Source organism: Cydia pomonella, chromosome 3, assembly GCF_033807575.1.
Source record: "Cydia pomonella isolate Wapato2018A chromosome 3, ilCydPomo1, whole genome shotgun sequence".
Taxonomy (NCBI): domain Eukaryota; kingdom Metazoa; phylum Arthropoda; class Insecta; order Lepidoptera; family Tortricidae; genus Cydia; species Cydia pomonella.
In genome coordinates, this window is record NC_084705.1 from 6,800,325 (window position 1) to 6,826,033 (window position 25,709).

A 25,709-nucleotide genomic window follows, 5' to 3' on the forward strand; every position below is an offset into this window, starting at 1 on the left:
TATGGGCACTGTGAAAGTCATCTTGCTTTGTGTGGTAGGGTACAGCACAGCGGATGTCATTCCAGATCTAGAGCTGAGCCTAACTGGGGAAGTACCTCCACCTTACAGAAAACCGCAGCAGCTAAATAACACTAGACCCTACTCATAGTGTTGTGTTCCTGCCGGTTAGTAAGGTTGCCAGAGCTCAACGAGGGTGCGGAGACTGCGGAGTGTTAGGGTCGGTAAAGCGCATGTAACTCCTCGTTACAGGCGTCCATAAGCTACGGAGACTGCTTACCATCAGGCAGGCTTGACGTATGCTTGTTTGCCACCGACGTAGTATTCGAAAAAGAAAAAACAATAAAACGCCTGTTCAAGTCTCACCCAAGACAGTAATTTTTCCATTTTAAAATTTATTCTAAGCTTAAAACGCCTGTAGTTTGTACACCAGCAATTGTGTCTAATATAAAGAATAAACTTTAACTTGACGCCGAGTAATCGAAGGTTTGATGTGCGATTGTTATAGCGTTTAATTGAGGCGTTTGGTAAGAAGTTACTATGGTCAGGTGGCAGGCTGGCTTGGATGAAGCTGATTTGTATTATATCAAGTTATTAAAAATTTAATTAAAACTAGGTTTAGTCCTAACCTACTACTGTACTTTGTCACTGCATAACTTAATTTCCAACCACCTGAGATAAGTAGTAGACCTACAACAATTACACGTTATTAAAGTTAACAGCTATATTTATTTTTTTCACCTCGCAGAGGATACATTTAACAATTATATAGTCGCATGTCATACCTTAGATTAGTACAAACTAGAAAGATGTATCGCCTTAATAGATTTTCCACATGGCTGGAAAAGAGCTCGTACAAGTTTGGTTTACATAGAAAGCGGCTAAAGCGGTATTCTTTGTGTCAACAAGAACCAACAAGGCGGGTTTCTTCATTAGTACACTCCAAGAGGTATATTCTGATTGTTATAATAGGTTGTGAATTTGATCTGGATTTGTTATAGATATGAAATATCAATCTCAAAAGTGGCATATCTTCATTCATAAACCTCACTTTTTGACACTGACATATATATAACCATAACAAATCCAGATCAAATTTATAGCATGTTATTATAATCAGAATACGCCTCTAGAGTAACGCGTTCGTGTTTTATTTTATCTGTAGTTACTCGTAGTAAGTACATCCTGCACACCTACCTACCTACCTAAAGCGCACTTGACCTAATAATTGCCTAGTTTTCATTTGGACAGTAAACAAAAATTGTAAGTTTGAACTTTGTTATTACCTTCTCCGAGTTTTAGTAGGTACTTTTATTTAGATAAGTACTATGTTTTTCGATCTATCAGTAGCATATTTTTGGACACAATTTTCCATACATTTGCTGCACGATCTACTATTATAACTTAATTCAAAATTCGTCTATTTACATTAATTTTATACCAAAGTTTCAGTATCCGCTCATAAACGAAATTACACTTAAAAGGTCAAGTTTCTCTTTTAAATTCTTTATTAGGACGCAATTCTTTGGTGAGAATGTCAACAGCAAAACTCATAATTTCTACTTTGTTTGAACTGTTCCCACAATTTTAAGCGAGTCGTCTCAATCTAATCTAAAAATAAATGCCCTTTGGTTTCCATTTCAAAGCGCCCACTCACTTCGAGTTACAAGGTACAAGTTAGGTTTTGAGACACTTACTTATAATACAGTTAAGGGAGATACGTGTTGACTGATCCCTAAAGGAAATGATTCCCAGTCGTATGCGCGAAAAAAGGACCGACATATGTACGAGACAGTTTATCCAAAAAAAAGTTAAGAACATCCTCGCAGCCCTCACAGTTGTCTATCAAAGTGTCATGTAAAAAACCGGCCAAGAGCATGTCGGGCCACGCTCAGTGTAGGGTTCCGTAGTTACTCTTCCGTCACAATAAGCTAAACTGGAGCTTAAAGTATAGTAAATTGTTAACCAAGGGATGAAACGGTACCTTTTACCTGAGTTAAACAAATAGGCAAATTTGCATAATCAGTACCTAATTAAAATAAGTCTTTTTACTATGAAGGGATTTTTTTTTGCGATAACTCAAAAACAGCTAAACTGATCATGTCCGCTATAGTTTTCATTTAATGTCTTTCTTAAGCTCTACTTTCACGATTTTTTTCATATTTTTTGGACCTATGGTTCAAAAGTTAGAGGGGGGGGACACATTTTTTTTTTCTTTCGGAGCGATTATCTCCGAAAGTTTTGAAAGACCTTTCCAACGATACCCCACACTCTAGGGTTGAAGCGAAAAAAAAATTTCACCCCCACTTTACGTGTTGGGGAGGTACCCTAAAAAAAATTAAATTTTTAGATTTTATTGTACGACTTTGTCGGCTTTATTGATTTATATATCCATGCCAAATTTCAGCTTTCTAGCACTAACGACCACGGAGCAAAGCCTCGGACAGACAGACAGACAGACGGACATGGCGAAACTATAAGGGTTCCGTTTTATGCCATTTGGCTACGGAACCCTAATAAAAAGCTGTGTATACATTTGTGAAAAAAAAATTTAAATATTCAATTTCATTTTCAAGGTAATTATTTTATCTACACACATATCATAAACCCTCTATGATGCCTTCAAAATCCGTAAATAATGGCCTACATTACGATAAACTGTTTTGTTACAACAAATTTCTTATCTATGATAATGTAGTTATAGCTTCATAACTATATCAAAATCGATTTGGTTATGCATTAAAATTTGGAACATCTCTGAAAAAAAGCAATTCGATTTGACCTCTATCCTAATATCAGTCGAGATGCCCTCTTGCTCGAAATGAAATGTCAATTGCATACAATTTTGACATATCTCGTCGTCGATACGGAAATAGGCCCCCTACTCTAGTTTATCTCTGAATTAAAAAAAAACTACATGCGTGAAAAAAGGTTTCATTTACCGATATTTGACGTACATACAGTTCAAGTTTTAATTAGTTTTTAGTATAAAATAAATATGTTTTGTTGTTTTTAAGGTAACTATAGCAAAAATTTCGTGTAAAATAAGCGATAAAAATATTTCGGTGACGCCACCACACCGCGAGTTCCGCCAAGAGTCAACGATTTGGCAACAATGCCCTAACGGAGGCTGTAATTTGGGTTAGTGAATATTTCATAGAAAGTTTATAATATGTGTGTAGATAAAATAGTGTATGTAACTGTACATAATTAGGCATCAAAACACTCGTGTGATCTTTTTTCGAAACTCACTTCGTTCGTTTCTTAATCCCACACTCGTGTATTTTAATGCCTTTTATTATGTAGCAGTCACTAACTACTATTTCAATTTTAGGCTGAGCTTGGACTGTTTATGTTGTAGGTAGTTCTATAACAAGGTATATCTACCCGTTATTATTTTAATAAACCAGTTGTCATCTGAGCTCGGTGTTTGATTTACTACATGGTGACAGCGGTGGGATATAAATAGTTTTTGTGCAGTTATTGGAGTTTATTGGTGTAAGAATTATAAGTTATTGTGTTTGTGCTAAAGTGTACTGCAAATGGAACATGCGTAACAACATTCTCTGTAAGCGTACTGGGATAGTGTCTAATGCTTTTTTGAAAATACTTTCTAATGGTTTATGGTCAGTTTCTACAATAACATTCTTTTGACCATAAATGTACTGATGGTACTTCTCACACGCGAACACAATCGCCAGCATCTCTTTTTCTATTTGCGCATACCTCATTTGTGTGTCGGTGAGCGTGCGCGACGCGTACTCGACAGGCCGCCCGCCCTGGAGGACCGTGGCGCCCAGCGCCACCGACCACGCAACCCCCGGGACAGGGTTCGAGTCCGCTCGATGTAAAGTGTGCGCCTGTTGTCGAGCAGGCTCCAAACCCGTGTACGAGCCTTACTACCCAAACTACTCAGCCCAACGAGCCCACACTGACTCGTAACAGAGCTCGCAAAATGGGTATTGATATCAATGCTTTGTTTTAAGTATACCAATTTACTTGTACTCATTTCAAAAACTTATTATTATTCTCGCATCTCTTTTGTTCGTTTTTCTTTTCTTTTCTCTTTTGAAACAAAGAGGAGAGGAATGATTAGGTATAAATGAGTTATTCTTCTCAAGTTTACTTTAGTTTTATATACGTAAGTTTAGTATGCATGCTTATTATTTTTAAGGGAAAGATGTTGTAGGTAGTTCTATAACAAGGTATATCTACCCGTTATTATTTTAATAAACCAGTTGTCATCTGAGCTCGGTGTTTGATTTACTACAGTTTATAAAAAAAAAAACATGTTATTTTGTTTACACGATGTGTTTCCCATGGCTACAGAACTAAGCGATATCCCAGAAACATTAAAACTTCTATCCACTGAAATGAAATTGCACAAACTAGACCAGGCGTAAACTTACACCGAGTAACGGTAATTTTAAGTTATTCATAACTTTCAACTGCAAAACTATCTGAGCGCTCGAGTTTTCATGAAAGCTGTTAGGTACGGGACCGCAAAAACAGATGTTTGCTTGCTCTGTGTAATAGGGTTAAAAGTTTTTGGTTTTCTAGGAAAAATCGGTAAAGATTTATGAACATTAAAGCCGCAACAAAACAACGTCTCCTTGTATGCACTTTGATCTAACTCAAAAAGCAAGTCGTTAATTTTGCACACGCATCACGATTCCAATCTCAACGTATGGCCGTAATTACTATTATAAGTCACAATACCAATTCATTGTAAATTAGTCCGCTCCATTTAATTATCGTTTAATATTTGCGATCCTTCCGATTTCGATCTTGATGCCATCAATCCTTGCACTGGCATTATTTGACAAACCGCATCCGTTTACACCTGAAACTTGAAGATAGTATATAAAAACAATGGGGTTGACAAAAAAACGCGTATGTTAGTTGTCTACGGCACGACACACAACCCGGGGGGACGAAACTGATCCTTATGGGTATTCTCGGCTCCGTTCAGCTCAGCATTGCTACAAGTCATTATTAGGGTTGGCACAGCTTGACGTCCCTTTGCGTGCACAACCACAGATAAGATAATGTATTGAATTTTGACAAGCCTAAATAGCCGAAAGGGATAGTGTCATACATTAGAAAGGAACCGCATGATTCGTCCCTGAATCGGTGTGGAACTTCGGTTTTGTAGGTAGTTTATTTTCTGTGCGCCAGTACTATTACTTGTTTGATTCTGTGACACAACACACAATATCCGTACTATTTTTGGGTAGTTTAGTATGGTTTAGGTACCCATATCTGCGTTGACACTTTGCTAGGACGTCATCCGTGACACACTGCCTGGTGTAATCCAGTTGAAACGTCGAATATGGTAACAATAATAATAACATATTACTTATATCGCGATCGACCCATTAAAATTAATTAGGTTTAGTATTAGTATAAACCTCTAGGTTCATTTAGTGCAAAAGTGTAATAAAAACCTATTACGGACAAGTCCAACATCTACGTTAATAAATTATTTAAACTGATTACAATGTGACTTGACATACCGACTACAAAAACAGACGCAACAACATGTAGTAGAGACACGCAAGTGTAACTAAAATACAGTAAAAGACGACCTAAGAACTAAATGAGTATTAGTCCAGAATGATTGGGGCATAAGCTGAACCGTTTTTGTAATTAATTAACAGTTGTGCTCACCAATATGCATTCAAGAAGGATATTATAAATTATAATAAAACTATAGACCTCAACATGAAAAGCAATTCCAGTTCCTAGGGCAAGTTCTAAATTGACCGAAAATTTGTTTGGCATAAATATAGTTTAAGTTTGTTACTGCGAATTTGGTCAAGAACTTAAAACGTTAAAAAAAGTCAGGTGTTGAATGTGCCATACCTACCCCAAAAAAAAACAATACAATACAAATATATACAAATTAAGCACATAACTTAGACTATGGTAGACAACGGGCGGTCTTATCGCTTAAGAGCGATCACTTCCAGACAACCTTGGGGTAGTGGAGCCAAGGCAAAAAAACAAGTAATTTGAGTAGATGATGCAATGAGAGATAGGTTTTGAAATAATAGTACCGAACAATGCACATACTGATACCCCTAGTGTAAATATTTTCGACAGCGAAACGCGACGTACGCGTTTGCGTTAAGTGTCATTTTGTATGAGATTTTTGACTTTCCAAAACGTCCCGCTTGGCGCGCTGTTCAAAAACCCATACAAAATGAGACTTAACGCAAACGCGTACGTCACGTTTCGCTATCGACTAAATTTACACTAGGGGTACTGTACATAAATAGTAAACAGTACCTACTACTCGTAAGTAACTACAGACAATGATTGCTGGCCTATAACTGCGTGTGTGACTGAAAAATTTAAAAATAAACTTGTAAACACGGTAAAACGCTTGGTCAAGGAGGCCGACAACTCCCAAACTCATCAGCCAAGCCGCTCTAGTTAAACACAAAAGTCTCAAGAATTCTTGTTAACACAACACTCAGGCTCTTAAGGCGTGTTTACACACGGCACCCCCGCGTCCTTTTCCAACTTCGAGAGGTAACCCGTTAAGAGGAAAGGGGACGAAGTCACACGACCCCTTCTCCGTATAAAGGTAGTCCCCGTTTTTCTCTCAGGATATTAACGTTATATAAAATATTTTTACGAAATTTTATGTAAATTAACAGCTACAGTACCCGTTCGTTTGGTTTTTTCGATGTTCAAATTATTATGAGAGTTAGAAAAAGTTTGTGTGGAATTAGTTTTTCGCTTATAACTCTTAAAACTTGAAAAATAAATTGTGTGGAAATATTTTCCATAAAGTCAATATCTAGGGAGGAAAATGGGGACTACGTTTGTGTGGAGAAACGGTCGTCCATTATCGTCTTAAGCGCATTGTGGACGGCATGACTTCAAAATTTAAAAATATGTTATCAACCAACTTAGTTGTATGTTTGTTAAAAAATTGTGTCAAAATCCAATTCTGTTGATGGAATCGATGAAGAATCAAGAGAATTCTTCAAATCTTATAAACAGGCGATTTTTGTATTTGCATCAACAAATGAACCATTTACATTCAAAAACGTGCATTTCTCAACTGATTCTCCTGAAAATCTGTGAGCAGGTAAATTTTTTGGCGGTTCGGTTTTTGATTTTTTTCAAAATGTCATAACTCCGCCATTTAGAAAAAATGGGAGTCCGCGAGGTCTATACACAGATCCACTTATAGGTATTATTATATTCAGTTTTACAGACTGCAAATCTTTTCCAGTGACTGTCCTTTGCTCTAACTGAATCTGAGCTATTATTTATTTTTTAAACAATTTTTGTGGTTCACTATACTCTTAAGATTAGCTTTTCATATTGAGTGTAACGAGTATTATTATTGCTCAGCGGAGCGCTGTACCGCTTCGCAATTTGCAGTAACTATAAGCAAGTTTTAAGAAATGGCGTGCCAGAGTTAACTGGAGCAATTTCAGCAGGCTTATTAGGCTGACAGGAACCTAACGGCCGCAAAGCGTCGGTCCTTGTTTAGTCTAAGAAAATATTTGCTGCGCAAAGGCTTGTTTCTAAATTATCTATGCAGATCTTCGAGCAACACCGGCTTCCGACACGTCGGAAGGGAGGAGCCCAAGTGACATCTTTCCATACAAATCGTTCTGCCATTTTTTACTGGGGATGTTGTTTCATTTAGCATACAAGGTAAAAATCGAAAAAAGAAGAAGTTGGAATGGTGACGGACGATTAAAATTTTGATCTTCCTTATTATACCTTTAATTTTAAAAGCTATATCCTGCTACCTATTAGTGCACTCAATTCTTTAAAAACCTAGCATTTTCTTTAAGTAACACAGTTTAATTTCAGACAATGAGCGAACTTGGTACTATCTGACTAAAATCAACGTGTCTAAAATCCGCTCCAGCACGCTAGCGTTGGTAAATTGGCTGAGTAATACAGTTAATCTGATCGAGCAGGTCACTTCCACCAGAGGTCGAACTGAGAAAGGAACTTGGCCTTAACATAATTATCGGGGAATCGGACAGACAACGCTTTAGGAAATAATTTGATAGAAGAATTAGGTTCCGCTGAAGACAACATAATTCCGGTTCGCAGCCTTATTTTGTATGGATATGATCGTTGTATTTGTCTGCGTGACAGCGTGATAATAACAGTTCTCGTCAATCCATCAGCATCAATCCATCAGAATTAGTGTCCGTTCAATCGAATGGTAACACCAAATTTTTATCACGTGTATAAAATCATCCATATACGCCTGCAGAATCCCGAAAGCGAATTTATTCAGCAAGATGATCAACATGTTATTTTATCGGGTGAGTTTGCATTTAGAAATGGAATATTGTGAACGTACTATATTATCTAAAATTTATAAGCTGAATTTATTTATGTACCTACATTAATTTATTGAAAGCCCACGCACGTTTGCTAATCAATCAGAAATGAGATATTTAACCTAAGTAAACATGCCAACTAACATTTAAACTCAAACAAAACCTTGTAATAACCCCATAGCAATAACGCTCTCGTCCGGAAAATTTCTAAGTTTTCGGAAACCTGATGTTTGTTTGTTGAGAACGGAACTCGTTCAGACTGTTATACACATCCAGACCTATAGAAATAAAAATATTATAACTGTCGTTGGACATAAAATGTATACATATATATATATATAACCAAGGCCGTTTTCGGCCACGGCGACTGCTTCAACTGCTTTTTTGGCGTTCATGTGCTCTCGTGTGGCTGACGTAGCCGATCTTGTTGGCAAAGACCCGTGCGCACAACGGGCATGAGTTGAAACCATCAATATAATTATAGCTAAAATCCATATATTGATAAATAATATTAGTAACTATGCCTTTATTTATTTAATAATGGCAATTCTTCTATCAGATAAGCATTTTTTGACCAGAAAAATAAATGCCTTCCGTTTTTCAATATAATATAAATTATCTCGACTTTCCTCAGTTAATAAGATGTTAGAACAGCCAAAAATAAAGTGGGATCAATCGTTTCGTTTTAATCAAAACCTTACACGACACAATTAAGGTTTATATTCATACAATTGATCATTGAAAGAGGAGCTAGCGTAATTTTGTTTTGCTATGCAACGACAGCTTACCACAGGCAACGAGGTCAGGGTTTTAAAGTTCATCGCAGTGCGGAAACTAAAACTACAAATGAGCACTGCTTTTAATTAATTCGGAAACGTTGGCGTTGGCCGACCGGCGTAGGTATATGCGATGCTACAGTTTTCTACTTTCAAACGGTAAATGGAACACAAGCCAATTTTGAAATGATGGTCAACAAGGTGGCATATGATATTTACGTTAGCGACAATACATCTGACGGCCTGCCGCGATCCACGTTCGACGTATTGCCTCCCTGTCAGGCTATCACACTTACAAATTTATAAGTGCGACAGAGAGGCAACATGTCGAACGTGGTTCGCGGTAGGCCCTCAGTGCTAGCGAGATGGACGGCGACGACAACGAAAATAATTTTGATCCAGTTGCATAAAATGATACTTTTTAAACTTAAGTGCAGTCATTAGTGGCTGGTGTAACTTACTCGTATAACAGTTTAAAAAAATCTTAACTGATCATTACTATTACATACGAGTTTGTGTTGCAATCTTCGCTGTTGTTACTGTAAGTGTACTCTATGATCAATATAAACCCTTAAATATACTTCAAAATAATTACAAGGCCTTTTGATGTAGACAAAATTTGTTAAATAAGGGCTTACAAATACGGGTTATTGATCTGGCTGGGTTTCATTAGTGAGAAATATCTTTTTACCCGATTTTAAATGGAAAAATCGAGCTAGTTTTTTTTTACGTTTATATTTTTACAAGAGCCATGTTTTTAATTTATGCAGATAATAACCCGATCAAAATAGACTTATTTCGAGCAGAGCTTAGCTGCTCGGATATTGGCAAGTGCTTGTAATTTATAAACAGTCTTTGCGTTTTTCTCGGTACCTGATAGGTAGATGTTCATTTTCCGTCGCTCAGGGCATTTTAACACATGCTTGAACGTGTCACGAATGCCGAGTGTCGCATGGAGCGAAGTTACGTGATTTGCAGTATTCATGTTGTTTAGAGACTGCAAACTAAAAGACAATGAAATCAAGTTTAATTTACAAGCGTAATTAGCGAATGTTTATTTTCACTCGGCTTGTGGAATTGTGAACGAGCAACTTGGATTGTTGCAAACTTTTTTATTTAGTTCACGTGTATTATTTCGTTGCCGGCACGTCAATAAGGTGTGGAATAATTTTGTTGGAGTCGTTGGAGATGCCGACTCTAGTACTATGCCTCAATGGTTTTACTACTATTACTTTAGATACTGTTGTAGATATTTTTTGTAATGCTGAGTTCTAGGCAAAGATCTACAAGCCAATAATTACTTTGATTTTATTTATAATTTTAGGCGTTTGCTGCTGTCTTAGAAAACATATTGTGTGCAACGGTACATAATTATGCAGGTCTTCAATTTCTCGACACTTTGAATTTTAAGAACCCTTATTATATACCTGTTGCACAAAATTCTATTTTATTATGGCAAAAGCCGGGCGTAGTAAACTCGCGTGGCATAATGATTTAGCTGAATTTACAAAATCTACGGGTTCGAAAGCTTGAAGCTAGAAATGAAGTGCAAGAAAAGTCATTTTTCGAAGACTTTTACAGATTCAGCTTTTCTACGCATATGTTGAGTCGAAAACCTACGTAATGGATGTATAATATATGAGAGACGTTTTCACGGGTACAACCACGGCGCAACCTGTCATAGAACAATATACAATCTGGCAGCTTAAAGTAAATTATTACCATACTATAATAAGCTGTGGCTAAACAACTGCATGTCCTGTAAAAAAACTAAGTATCTTTCCATGTTATACGTTTTACTAAACCTTTATTGCCATTTTTAATCACTCTCTCTTATAATATTTATTTTCCGTGAGTATAGTAATCAAAGCTTTTCAAAACGACAGTACCAAGCCAGTCCTGAGCCAAGTTTATCATAACAAAACATGATTTGTGAGCATCATAATACAAAAACAGTCTAACATTCTCCATAACGTTTTAATTAACAGTATTTCCATTCTTAATATAACACAATTTATCATAAGATCCTTTATGTTCGTCTGTAGACCATTTCCTTACGCAAAACGCTAACTTTGTATTGTTAAGTTAAATTAATGAGAAAGATGTCAGAAAGCGATATTAATTGCCACGTCGTTCCACCAAATATTCACATTTAGGAGGCAAATGCAGCGCCATCTCGTGGTAATTACGACATTAATATCAACTCCACATACTGAATGTGTAACGCTTGATAAACTGTGGCACAACACAAGGAGCTTGTTTTATTTACTTAGCACCGGTCATTTCGACGTACAGATGCCTTAGTTAAGAAAAGTTTCTCGTAGATACGTATTCTCTTAAGTATTTTTATTTTATTGAAACCACATTAAAGCTCGTGAATATTTGATGGGAACCATTATTTTTCGAGCGACATCGGGAAGGGAAGCGGCATTCGAACTATTGCCCCTCTGCCGAAGCATAGGTACGATTGTACCTATGGCGGTGCATGTTGTAGTGACTCGTCCGTACACAGAAAGAGATGGAGGTGTGCAAGATTTGCTTTTGATGTATGTAATTTTTTATGTATTTGTGTCGTCATTACAGATTGGATTTTGTATGTAGTAAGTGAGAAGTGCGACTGTGTGCACGTTTCCTTCCGCAAAATATGGCAGAATAATTTGTATGGTAAGATATCGCTTGGGCTCCTCCCTACCGACGTCTCGGAACCCGGTGTTGCTAGAAGTGCAGTCGTCATGAGTGCTGAAACCGAGTGTTACCTTAACGCATTGGTCAGAAAAATGGACGAAAAACGTTAAAAATAAAATTCATTTACTTAATTGCATGTCTTCGCAGTGCTTTTAAATTAATTTTAATCATTTTGTCATACAGAAAGCTTTTTGTACTCAACGAGTACGTTAGTGTACCAGCACCACGACACGCCATACAATAATTAAGGAATTTCTAGTTAAGCTTTTTTATGTCTCTGTTTTGCTTGAAAATAAACTATTCCGAGAATTAAATATGTCCCTTAACTGTGCTTACTTAATGGATGTTTATGGCAATGTCTTTGTAAAACGCGATCATTACGTTTGAATCATTACGCTATTAGGGCATTAAAACTTTATATCTACGAAGTTGGGAGTTCGTTATCTCCTTGAGATTTTGGCTCGTTTGTTACGATTCATGCCTATTCAACAGATACCAATAAATAATAATGACTGCATTTTATACCTCATCAGTGGCAAACGAGGACCGCGTGATGGTAAGCTATTTACCGTAACTTATGGACAATATGGAGATGCCGACGCTTATAAAACTTGTATACTCGTTTTTTGAAGAACCCCCATGCAGTCCCTTGAGAAAACCTAGACACGAAGTTCCTTCAACCGTCAAAACATCCGCGGGAGGAAATTCCTCTGAAACCACACAGTACAAGTAGGCAACCATTCAGTTCTGCTTATCTCTATCTTACATTTAAACTTATATCGCACTTTTATATAAATATTTTTATATTTTAAGACTACACACAGTGCGACGTTTTACGATGACATTCGCCACAAACCCGGCACCCTGTCGTTCCGCTATCTCGCCCACGCAACATAATCTACTTACACCAATGTTTAAATGTAAAGTAAACAAGCCAAAAATACAAAAATAAGAATGTCAATAAAGATAACCATTGATACCTAAAAACTAAAAAGTAATTTAGTAATTATTTCCATTTTTATTAGTATGCAGTTAAGAGTAGTTAAGAGTTAGTAAGTTAGTTTAAAGTTATATGTAGTTTAGCAGTCCATATTATTCACTATTCTCGTAAGAATATGTCGACTGAGAACTAAAAGATCGAATACGCAGTAGAAACTGTAGACATTAAATATGTACATTGTGACTGAAAGACCATTCTGCTAATCGCTTCTTTAACTTTCTCTCAATATTTGATTTGATTGGTCTAGTAACTTCATAAGTAAAATATTAGATTCAAGCCTAAGTTTGTCTACTTAAACAAGTTCACTTAAGTAGTATTAAATATAGTCCCATCTAGTTAGTCCCTAAGTTTCTGTTTAAAAACAAAAATAGTGAATATATAAAGTCCAGAAAGCCAAGCCTTATTGAGTTTACTGTGGAACTTGGTCAATTTGTGTAATTACTGGACTAGCATTATAATTACTTTGGACAAAAATTTTACCATAAAATTTCCTAGGTTATGTTTATTTTTACTCTACGATCAATAATAGGTACTTTAGGAGCTACAGGGTGCTCAAGTTAACAAAGAGACAATAAATTTATGATTTAAGAAAACGTCGTTTTTTCATATGTTTTATACCACGACGGTGGCAAACAAACCCGCCTGATGGTAAGTTACCGTACCGTAGCCTATGGACGCCTGCATCTCCAGAGGTGATACAGCCGCGTTGTCGACCCTATAAAATCTGTACCCTCCTTTTTTGAAGAACTTCGTACCTTGCCTAGCCTAGTACGAGTAGCCTTACGTCAAAATAGACTATTTGCATAAACTCAAAAACGGCTAGACCGATCAGATTCGTTATAGCTTTCGTTAGTGTAGGATGTCGTTAGATAGGTCTTTCAAAACTAATAAGGGTCTTCAATAAAAAAAATTGATAAACGTAATATTTTCGGGGCTCTGAAAGAAAAATATGTTTCACTCTCTAACTCACTTCACTCACTTCCCTAACTTCTGAACCATGGGTCCAAAAAATATGAGAAAAATCGTGAAAGTAAAACTTAGTAAAGACTTTCAAGAAAAACTATAGCAAACCTGATCGGATTAGCCGTTTTTGAGTTTTTGCTAAAAGTATATTTTGATGGACGGGTAACTACGGAACCCTACACTGTGCATGGCCCGACATGCTCTTGGCCGGTTTTTTTTTTATATTTGGTCAGTAGGTGATTACGCTTGCTTATTCTAAACTCATAAATTGAGTTATGATGAACAGTTACGAAAATACGACTTTTTCTTCTTCAAATCGCCTGGGACCGTGACCGGCCATCTTGCCAGCGCTTCGGCAACGAATGGCAGCGGGGAATTGCCGTCACTCAAAGAATAAATGCGAGTGACAGGACCCTCAGCTTCATACAAAGATGCAAGAAACGTCACCAGACCCACGTCCTCCACATGAAGAATCCCCAAACCACCGTACCGAACAGGGAGTGCAGCCTGAAGCCACTATGCTTAGCGATTATCGTGATCGTGACCTATTAAAATTACGAACTCCTAGTCGGTTTTCCTTACCACATTTCACGTATCCAATATCCACGTACTGCTAATTATTCAACCTAAAGAATCCTTACAAAATAGGCACAAAAACAAAAGCGTAATCAGAAATAATAAGGCCCTGAATTCAATTAAGTGGCTATCGTTAACCGAGAGGAAGAATACAGCCTAATTTGAGGCAAGCGGTGCCTATTGCCACCTCGCTCACGTCGTCTCAAATTGATACAGTGTACGTGATCCACTCAGAGAGATGGCGCTCATTTAGGGCTCATGGCTACCTCTCAATGACTGTATATGGAATAACGTGTCTATTGGGACTAAAATCCGTCCGATAAGTTTTAGTCTTGTCTTGATTGATGCCGTAAGGCGTGGAATTCGTTTTTGTCATTTAGATTTCAAGAAGGGATTAAAAACACTTGGCTTTTTATTTAAAACGTATTTTTTACGTAATTTAAAAGAACAAAATAAAGAATATATAACTATACTATATAATAGACTTTCTTCTTTCTTTCTTTTTTTTTTCTTTGAGAGCGCTGGTGGCCTAGCGGTAAGAGCGTGCGACTTGCAATCCGGAGGTCGCGGGTTCAAAGGCCCGGCTCGTACCAATGAGTTTTTCGGAACTTATGTACGAAATATCATTTGATATTTACCAGTCGGTTTTCAGTGAAGGAAAACAACCCAACAAGGCCTAGTTTACCCTCTGGGTTGGAAGGTCAATGGTAGGCGCTTTCGTAAAAACTAATGCCTACGCCAAATCTTGAGATTAGTTTTCAAGCGGAGCCCAGGCTCCCATGAGCCATGGCAATATGCCGGGACAACGCGAGGAAGAAGAAGACTATATAATAGACTTTGTATTATTTATATTTTATAATAATACAAAGTGACCTGATTGCATTGCTCTAAAAGTATAATAATATATTCGGTTTGACGGTATGTCTGATGGTTACTCTCACGAGACCACGGAAAATCGCGTTGAATGGCACGACTTTCCAATGGGTACATTCTCACAAAAAAAACGTACGCAATCAATGCGACAATTACAGATATTTATTACACGAATGCCCAAAAAAAGGAGTGTATTGTTTTCAGAGTTCATGTTTTTATATAGTAGCCATCGTGACTATGATGCTGAATCACTCAGGGACGAGTCTTAGCAGATATAGATTTTAACATTCAGCCTATAAAATTAAAAAAAGGTACTTTTTTTTACAATAAAACAAGTTATTTGGAGTGATATTCCTGATATTTAACTTATTTTTACTACGGGTACATATTAATTTAAACTGTATCAATAAAAGGAAGTATTGCGTTAAATATATTCAGCAAACTGAGGGCGTAATTAATAAGTTAATTATGGTTATAAATTAAATGAACCTTCTTCACACCTCTAGCTGTATTTTAGGAGATGAAGCGGAATTCTGACACTTTTTTTAATGAGATCGCGTAGGCATGAGAGATACTTTTAATTATTAAACTTCCCTTCGTCACGTACGCACCTGAAATTCATAAGAATGCAAATTCTTTTAATGAATTTTTAAATAATATGAACATGACTAGGTATCCACTCAACAATTGAAGTAGTTGAAGTAGTAGTTAGCAATCTACAAAATTTAAAGTAATTACCTGATAAGGAAGTTTTCCAAAATATTAATCCTTTTATCCTCGACAATCGGCCGGATTCGAACTTTAAGATACGTCAAATATTAGGTCTAGATACGACATGGATGGGATATGAAGGTGTCCCCTCTGTTTAAAGGCAAAGGTAAAACAGAAAATATGGACGGATACCGACCAGTATCCATCATTCCTATCGTCGCTAAGGTGTTAGAAAATGGATTGTGTTGCCGACTTACAACGTTTCTAAATTCGACAGATGCAATTTCCGACTGCCAATATGCGTACAGGTCCGGCCGCTGTACCACCGACCTAGCACGCGAAGTCGTGCGCAAGGTCTTGGATGCTCTGGAGAATAAACAGCAAGTAGCGATGCTCTGCTGCGACCTCTCCAAGGCTTTCGACGTGGCCGACCACAGTGTCATCGCAGCCAAACTGAAACATTACGGCATACGTGGAAGTGCTCTTAACCTCCTCACTGATGGTCTGCGCAGTCGATCGCAGGTAGTCGTGGGAGATGGAGGGCTATCCAGGTCGGATCCGCTAACTACAACTATGGGTGTGGCCCAGGGATCGTCGATCTCGAATATACTGTTTTCCCTGTTAATTAATGACCTCCCCGAAGCAATAACGGCAGCCGAGATCTTAATGTACGCTGATGATGTGGCGGGTATTGTAACGGCACCAGATGAGGATAGCCTGCAGACGCAGCTTAATGACGCAGCAGACCAGTTATCACGGTGGTTTCGTCTGAACGGCCTCGCGCTTAATTTGACCAAAACGCATTTCATTCACTTCCACGTCGGAGGCCGCACACCGAGGTCACTTACGGTTCAGTCTGGTGGCGTATGTATGCAGCAGGTAGATATCATGACGTTTGTGGGTTTCGAAATCGACCGAAAACTGTCGTGGGCCCCCCATATAGATAAACTTTGCGGTAAACTCGGTGGTGCTTGCTTCGCGCTTCGCCGCCTGGCTCGAGTCGTGCCACGGAATGTGGTGCGAACCTGCTATTTCGCAACCATTCACTCACTCTTACAGTATGGCACAGAGTTGTGGGGGCGTGCAGCGGACTGGCAACGCGCTTTCCGACTCCAAAAAAGAGGTGTGCGCGCGGTAATGCAGGTGTCTCAGGATACTTCAGTGAGGCCCTTCTTTAAAGAATTGGGCATACTGACTATGCCGTCGATAATAATTCAACAGATTGCTACTTATGCCTACATTAATCTACACACTTATAAAAAACGCGCAGGCTCAGCCCGTCCGCTCCGATACCCAAACAGGCTTCTGCCGGTTAAGCGACGACTTGCGAGATCAGGGAAGATAACACACGTTATGTGTCCGACTGTTTACAACAAGCTGCCAGAAACAATAACCTCAGCTCCTTCTCTAGGTTGTTTTAAAAGAAAACTAAAAAGTTGGCTTCTCGAGCACACATTTTATACTTTGGAAGAGTTCCTAAATATTAAATTATAAATTAACGAGTAGTTAATGATGTTTATTTTTACCTATATTGTTAACTAAATTTATTAAATTGTAAACTTTTTTATATACACAATTGACATGTAATATTATAGATATTATAAATAAAATGAATATGAATATGAATATGTTAGTGTCAGGACTCGAACAAATCATGCGGATGACGCAAAAGTGACGAAATTTTGCACACAGAATGATGTTTGTATTTAAACCACCGTGTGCCATGTCGCACTCCAATGACGTTTCTCTCAGCGTTTCAACCGCTGACAGTCCCCTGCCCACATTTATGATGGAGTTCTAGAAGATCGGTGGGTCAGTTTTGTTTATTTTAAATAAGAAAGGTACTAGTTTACCGTAACCAAAAATGGTATTCCAATCTTGGGGAACTTCGACATAAACAGGAGACTGTCAGCTGTTGAAACGCTCTGAGAAACACCTATGAAAAATAAAAAATACTATTTGAAATCACCTATGAGTGGCATGATTTGTTCGAGCCGTGGTTAGTGCCAAAGGTGACCTTTTTGTTTGAAGCAACGTCACTTTTGACACTGACATATCCGATCCATATCGTATCTAGACCTAATATTTGACGTATCTTAAAGTTCGGGGCGAAAAAGCCCAATTAGTGCAAAAGCATCTTTTAAGTTCCGGTGGTCAATTAAAAAAAAAGAAAAACAACATTACACAACATACAACTTTTTTTTATTTCTTAGAACAATTGTTTTCTATCCTTATTTAGGCAAAGTTAATGCAGAACACTTGAAATTGATTGCAGGGAAATCCGTGACACGGCAAGAAGTCTCGTATTTGTATACGTAAGTCACTCAGATACATAATGGATAAGCTTCACTCCTTCTGCTCTAGCAACACATTGACCTTATACTTAGATTACAAAGTAGCACAATCGGAATAGAACAAACCTCGAAATTTCTTGGAAAGTCCTGAGATTTGGTATGTATTTAAATTAAAGGCCCCTTATTAATGTCCATAACATTGGACATTTGGGGACCTCGAGGAATGGATCCCAGAGATTGTATTTGTCAAATTTTATTACTGTCAACATTAGTGTTTGAAGCCCATTTAAGACCTAAATCCGTTTTCGCAATCACAATATTTAGCCCTAAAAAAATTTCCTCTGTTCATTTTAATAATTTTGTATTGCATAGCACTCGTGTACCATTTATGGATCTACTGATGTCTGTTTTATTGAAATCCGTTCAATAAATTAGGTGCTAGAAGAAAAAATATGATTTAATATTCTGCGTCCTCTCAAGGCGGCTCTAATGATTTTTCTTTTTAAAAAACCGGCCAAGAGTATGTCGGGCCATGCTCAGTGTAGGGTTCTGTAGTTACCCTTTCGTCACAATAAGCTAAACTGGAGCTATTAGTATAGTAGATTGTTAACCAAGGGATGAAATGGTACCTTTCACCCGAGTTAAACAAATTGGCAAAGCATAATCAGTACCTAATTGAAGTAATAGATGTATGGCCACGATTTTTTCCTTTGGACTTACTTGCAATCGGAGACGAAAAAACACATATTTTAGCACTCTGCAGTAATTTTAAAATGATTTTGTTCATTAAACCATGAAAAAGTAAAGTATATCAATAAGTCCTAGACATAATGCATTCTACATGAGTGCAATAAACAAATATGAATATGAATATAAAATTGAAACTGAAAAACTGCCAATAGTCAACGGCAACTCATACAGCTAATGAAACTGTTTTAGTTAAATTAAATATTAAATAATGAGAAAAATAAGGATTTTTTGTCTAAAATTTTAGTTTATTTACGTGAATAATGCCAAATAACTTTAACATCCCATTTAACGTTTAAGTGTGGATGTACGTCTTTTTGCGATAACTCAAATAGCTAAACTGATAATGTCCACTATAGTTTTTATTTAATGTCTTTCTTAAGCTCTACTTACAAGTTTTTTTTCATATTTTTTGGACCTATGGTTCAAAAGTTAGAAGGGCCCCCTTTCACACACATTTATTTATATATAAATCAATAAAGCCGACAACGTCGTACAAAAAAATCGAATTATTTAATTTTTTTAGGGTACCACGTAAAGTGGGGATGATCATTTTTTTTGTTTCAACCTTACAGTATCGGGTATTGTTGGAAAGGTCTTTTAAAACTAATACGGGTCTTCAACAATCATTTCTGAATGTGTTCGGAGGTAATCGCTCCGAAAGAAAAAAAAATGTGTGTGAAAGGGGGCCCTTCTAACTTTTGAACCATAGGTCCAAAAAATATGAAAAAAAACTTGTAAGTAGAGCTTAAGAAAGACATTAAATAAAAACTATAGTGGACATTATCAGTTTAGCTATTTGAGTTATCGCAAAAAGACGTACATCCACACTTAAACGTTAAATGGGATGTTAAAGTTATTTGGCATTATTCACGTAAATAAACTAAAATTTTAGACAAAAAATCCTTATTTTTCTCATTATTTAATATTTAATTTAACTAAAACAGTTTCATTAGCTGTATGAGTTGCCGTTGACTATTGGCAGTTTTTCAGTTTCAATTTTATATTCATATTCATATTTGTTTATTGCACTCATGTAGAATGCATTATGTCTAGGACTTATTGATATACTTTACTTTTTCATGGTTTAATGAACAAAATCATTTTAAAATTACTGCAGAGTGCTAAAATATGTGTTTTTTCGTCTCCGATTGCAAGTAAGTCCAAAGGAAAAAATCGTGGCCATACATCTATTACTTCAATTAGGTACTGATTATGCTTTGCCAATTTGTTTAACTCGGGTGAAAGGTACCATTTCATCCCTTGGTTAACAATCTACTATACTAATAGCTCCAGTTTAGCTTATTGTGACGAAAGGGTAACTACAGAACCCTACACTGAGCATGGCCCGACATACTCTTGGCCGGTTTTTTAAAAAGAAAAATCATTAGAGCCGCCTTGAGAGGACGCAGAATATTAAATCATATTTTTTCTTCTAGCACCTAATTTATTGAACGGATTTCAATAAAACAGACATCAGTAGATCCATAAATGGTACACGAGTGCTATGCAATACAAAATTATTAAAATGAACAGAGGAAATTTTTTTAGGGCTAAATATTGTGATTGCGAAAACGGATTTAGGTCTTAAATGGGCTTCAAACACTAATGTTGACAGTAATAAAATTTGACAAATACAATCTCTGGGATCCATTCCTCGAGGTCCCCAAATGTCCAATGTTATGGACATTAATAAGGGGCCTTTAATTTAAATACATACCAAATCTCAGGACTTTCCAAGAAATTTCGAGGTTTGTTCTATTCCGATTGTGCTACTTTGTAATCTAAGTATAAGGTCAATGTGTTGCTAGAGCAGAAGGAGTGAAGCTTATCCATTATGTATCTGAGTGACTTACGTATACAAATACGAGACTTCTTGCCGTGTCACGGATTTCCCTGCAATCAATTTCAAGTGTTCTGCATTAACTTTGCCTAAATAAGGATAGAAAACAATTGTTCTAAGAAATAAAAAAAAGTTGTATGTTGTGTAATGTTGTTTTTCTTTTTTTTTAATTGACCACCGGAACTTAAAAGATGCTTTTGCACTAATTGGGCTTTTTCGCCCCGAACTTTAAGATACGTCAAATATTAGGTCTAGATACGATATGGATCGGATATGTCAGTGTCAAAAGTGACGTTGCTTCAAACAAAAAGGTCACCTTTGGCACTAACCACGGCTCGAACAAATCATGCCACTCATAGGTGATTTCAAATAGTATTTTTTATTTTTCATAGGTGTTTCTCAGAGCGTTTCAACAGCTGACAGTCTCCTGTGACAGTGTGTTGTCCTGTGTGTGTCTGTCTGTTGTAAACAGTCGGACACATAACGTGTGTTATCTTCCCTGATCTCGCAAGTCGTCGCTTAACCGGCAGAAGCCTATTTGGGTATCGGAGCGGACGGGCTGAGCCTGCGCGTTTTTTATAAGTGTGTAGATTAATGTAGGCATAAGTAGCAATCTGTTGAATTATTATCGACGGCATAGTCAGTATGCCCAATTCTTTAAAGAAGGGCCTCACTGAAGTATCCTGAGACACCTGCATTACCGCGCGCACACCTCTTTTTTGGAGTCGGAAAGCGCGTTGCCAGTCCGCTGCACGCCCCCACAACTCTGTGCCATACTGTAAGAGTGAGTGAATGGTTGCGAAATAGCAGGTTCGCACCACATTCCGTGGCACGACTCGAGCCAGGCGGCGAAGCGCGAAGCAAGCACCACCGAGTTTGCCGCAAAGTTTATCTATATGGGGGGCCCACGACAGTTTTCGGTCGATTTCGAAACCCACAAACGTCATGATATCTACCTGCTGCATACATACGCCACCAGACTGAACCGTAAGTGACCTCGGTGTGCGGCCTCCGACGTGGAAGTGAATGAAATGCGTTTTGGTCAAATTAAGCGCGAGGCCGTTCAGACGAAACCACCGTGATAACTGGTCTGCTGCGTCATTAAGCTGCGTCTGCAGGCTATCCTCATCTGGTGCCGTTACAATACCCGCCACATCATCAGCGTACATTAAGATCTCGGCTGCCGTTATTGCTTCGGGGAGGTCATTAATTAACAGGGAAAACAGTATATTCGAGATCGACGATCCCTGGGCCACACCCATAGTTGTAGTTAGCGGATCCGACCTGGATAGCCCTCCATCTCCCACGACTACCTGCGATCGACTGCGCAGACCATCAGTGAGGAGGTTAAGAGCACTTCCACGTATGCCGTAATGTTTCAGTTTGGCTGCGATGACACTGTGGTCGGCCACGTCGAAAGCCTTGGAGAGGTCGCAGCAGAGCATCGCTACTTGCTGTTTATTCTCCAGAGCATCCAAGACCTTGCGCACGACTTCGCGTGCTAGGTCGGTGGTACAGCGGCCGGACCTGTACGCATATTGGCAGTCGGAAATTGCATCTGTCGAATTTAGAAACGTTGTAAGTCGGCAACACAATCCATTTTCTAACACCTTAGCGACGATAGGAATGATGGATACTGGTCGGTATCCGTCCATATTTTCTGTTTTACCTTTGCCTTTAAACAGAGGGGACACCTTCATATCCCATCCATGTCGTATCTAGACCTAATATTTGACGTATCTTAAAGTTCGAATCCGGCCGATTGTCGAGGATAAAAGGATTAATATTTTGGAAAACTTCCTTATCAGGTAATTACTTTAAATTTTGTAGATTGCTAACTACTACTTCAACTACTTCAATTGTTGAGTGGATACCTAGTCATGTTCATATTATTTAAAAATTCATTAAAAGAATTTGCATTCTTATGAATTTCAGGTGCGTACGTGACGAAGGGAAGTTTAATAATTAAAAGTATCTCTCATGCCTACGCGATCTCATTAAAAAAAGTGTCAGAATTCCGCTTCATCTCCTAAAATACAGCTAGAGGTGTGAAGAAGGTTCATTTAATTTATAACCATAATTAACTTATTAATTACGCCCTCAGTTTGCTGAATATATTTAACGCAATACTTCCTTTTATTGATACAGTTTAAATTAATATGTACCCGTAGTAAAAATAAGTTAAATATCAGGAATATCACTCCAAATAACTTGTTTTATTGTAAAAAAAAGTACCTTTTTTTAATTTTATAGGCTGAATGTTAAATATGGTGTAAGACAATATTAAAGCTTATTAAATTCTACACAAACAAATTTTAGGTATATTGCGAAAAAAATACATCTTGTTATAGAAAATACTTGCTGAATCTAGGTTTAGCGCTTATACACTTTCAGGGGACATTCTTTTAATAGGAAACTCGGAGGATTATGAATTCCACTTTAGTGTATACATTTGTACATGATCTACCCCAATATCAACATTTTACTTGACTGCGACCACACCAGAAAGTAGGGTTATGGGTTTAAGTACTGATGATTCAGTACACCTGCTTAGTATACTGGCCGTATTTTTTAAAATGACATATCGGTAGATTCCTCTTGCCCTTCATAACCGGTTTACACTTGTTTTATTAGGGTTCTGTATTCAACTACCCTTATAGTTTTGCCATGTCCGTCTGTCTGTCTGTCTGTCTGTCTGTATATATATATATATATATATATATATATATATATATATATATATATATATATATATATATATATATGCCCAATTGCCGCTTTCTAGCACTAACGACCACGGAGCAAAGCCTCGGACAGACAGACAGACAGACAGACGGACATGGCAAAACTATAAGGGTAGTTGAATACAGAACCCTAATAAAACAAGTGTAAACCGGTTATGAAGGGCAAGAGGAATCTACCGATATGTCATTTTAAAAAATACGGCCAGTATACTAAGCAGGTGTACTGAATCATCAGTACTTAAACCCATAACCCTACTTTCTGGTGTGGTCGCAGTCAAGTAAAATGTTGATATTGGGGTAGATCATGTACAAATGTATACACTAAAGTGGAATTCATAATCCTCCGAGTTTCCTATTAAAAGAATGTCCCCTGAAAGTGTATAAGCGCTAAACCTAGATTCAGCAAGTATTTTCTATAACAAGATGTATTTTTTTCGCAATATACCTAAAATTTGTTTGTGTAGAATTTAATAAGCTTTAATATTGTCTTACACCATATTTTCCTAGATAACGTAGATTTTGAGTAAAACGCGAATTGCTCCAGGATGGTTCATATTTTCCAAGATGGCTGCGATTCCTCGAGGTCCCCAAATGACAAATGGTATGGACATGGATAAGGGGCCTTTAATTTACGTACATACCAAATTTTAGGACTGTCGAAGAAATTTCGAGGTTTTTTCTATTCCGATTGTGCAAAAGGATAAGTAGGAACAAACTGATCTCAATATTTTGTTTATTATGAATTACAATACAATGTTAAATATAATATGATTTATCATACATTCTAGTATTACCTATAGAATGTACACACAAATACGGTAAATGTACCGTCTTGTAAGCGTGGGTGCTGTGAAGGGGCGTGCAGCTTAAAACTACTTGATTAAGCATAATATCCAATCCATCCATCACAGCCTACCCGTATACTCGTATCGTTCGTTTTCGGACTTCACCTCCTCTATGATCTAATATTACATAAAAAATGATCCAAAATATTACCTTTTCCTCAACATTCAGTAAGTACAGTTTGACCCAATTTTCTCAAGTGGTATCAATTTTATGGCTCCTTTATCAACAATGCTTCCACATGTGGGTCACGTATTATTCAATAAGCCCAGAATTAATACAAACAGTGGACGTGAGGTGGCGCTCAGAATGGCACTTTTTCCGCCCCTAATAAAGTTAGTTTGGGTCTCTAACTTTTACTTCTAATATACCTTTCTTTGATTGGTATAGTTGGAACCTGTTAGTGGGCGTTATTGAGGTAGCCAGTTATCGAGACTATATTATGTGGACTGGTACTAACTTTTTACATTGGTGGTCACGCGTAAATGAAGGTACTCATGTACGGTCAAGGAATTTAATTTCAGTACCATTTGGTACCTTGTCACAGTGACAAACAACATTAAACTCGCTAGAGACCTCATACTATTCTCACTGTGGCAAGGTACGAAATGGGTCACAAATTAAATTCTTTGACTGTACATACACAAACATAAGTAAATGATAGGTTAGTTAACCTGTTAAATAAAAGAAGGTTTCTCAAGGGAGTCAACGGAAATCGCACAAAACGTATAATTTATTGAATATCTAGGGACCTCCATCTACTCAAACAGGAGAAACGTGGACTCTTCAGTAATGTGACATCCAAAAGACGGAGTGTGCCAAATCTTGCTATCCGGCTATCCTGAATACCTATACTAACTTTGAAAATTAATTGCACCCTAGATGGGATCAGAGGGCAGCTTTGGTTCGTTAACTATGAATTCTTACAAAATACTCGTACTTATCCCAAGGGGTTTGCAGCAAGTACCCTTGAAAGCTGGAGTGTAAGGAAAGGCTACTTAGTTCATTTTCAAAATAGCGTGCCTAGTGGATGCTATGGTGTAGGTACGTACCGAAGCTTTTAACAATGTTTATATACAAATAATTTGTATCAATACTTCTAACAGTATTGCCACCGAAGCACGGGAAAACCAGGGAAAACTTAGACTGTTCTGCGTCGCACAGCATTAGGTATACCAACTTATCCAAGAAACCCGCGTGTAATAAATAGGTCCAACGAGGATTTTATTTTGCATTGCTCTTTAGTGTATTTATCCAAAAGTGTATAATATAGTATGATTGAAACAACCATGTTAACCAACTAGCCGTTATCATACAAAATTTGAAAAAA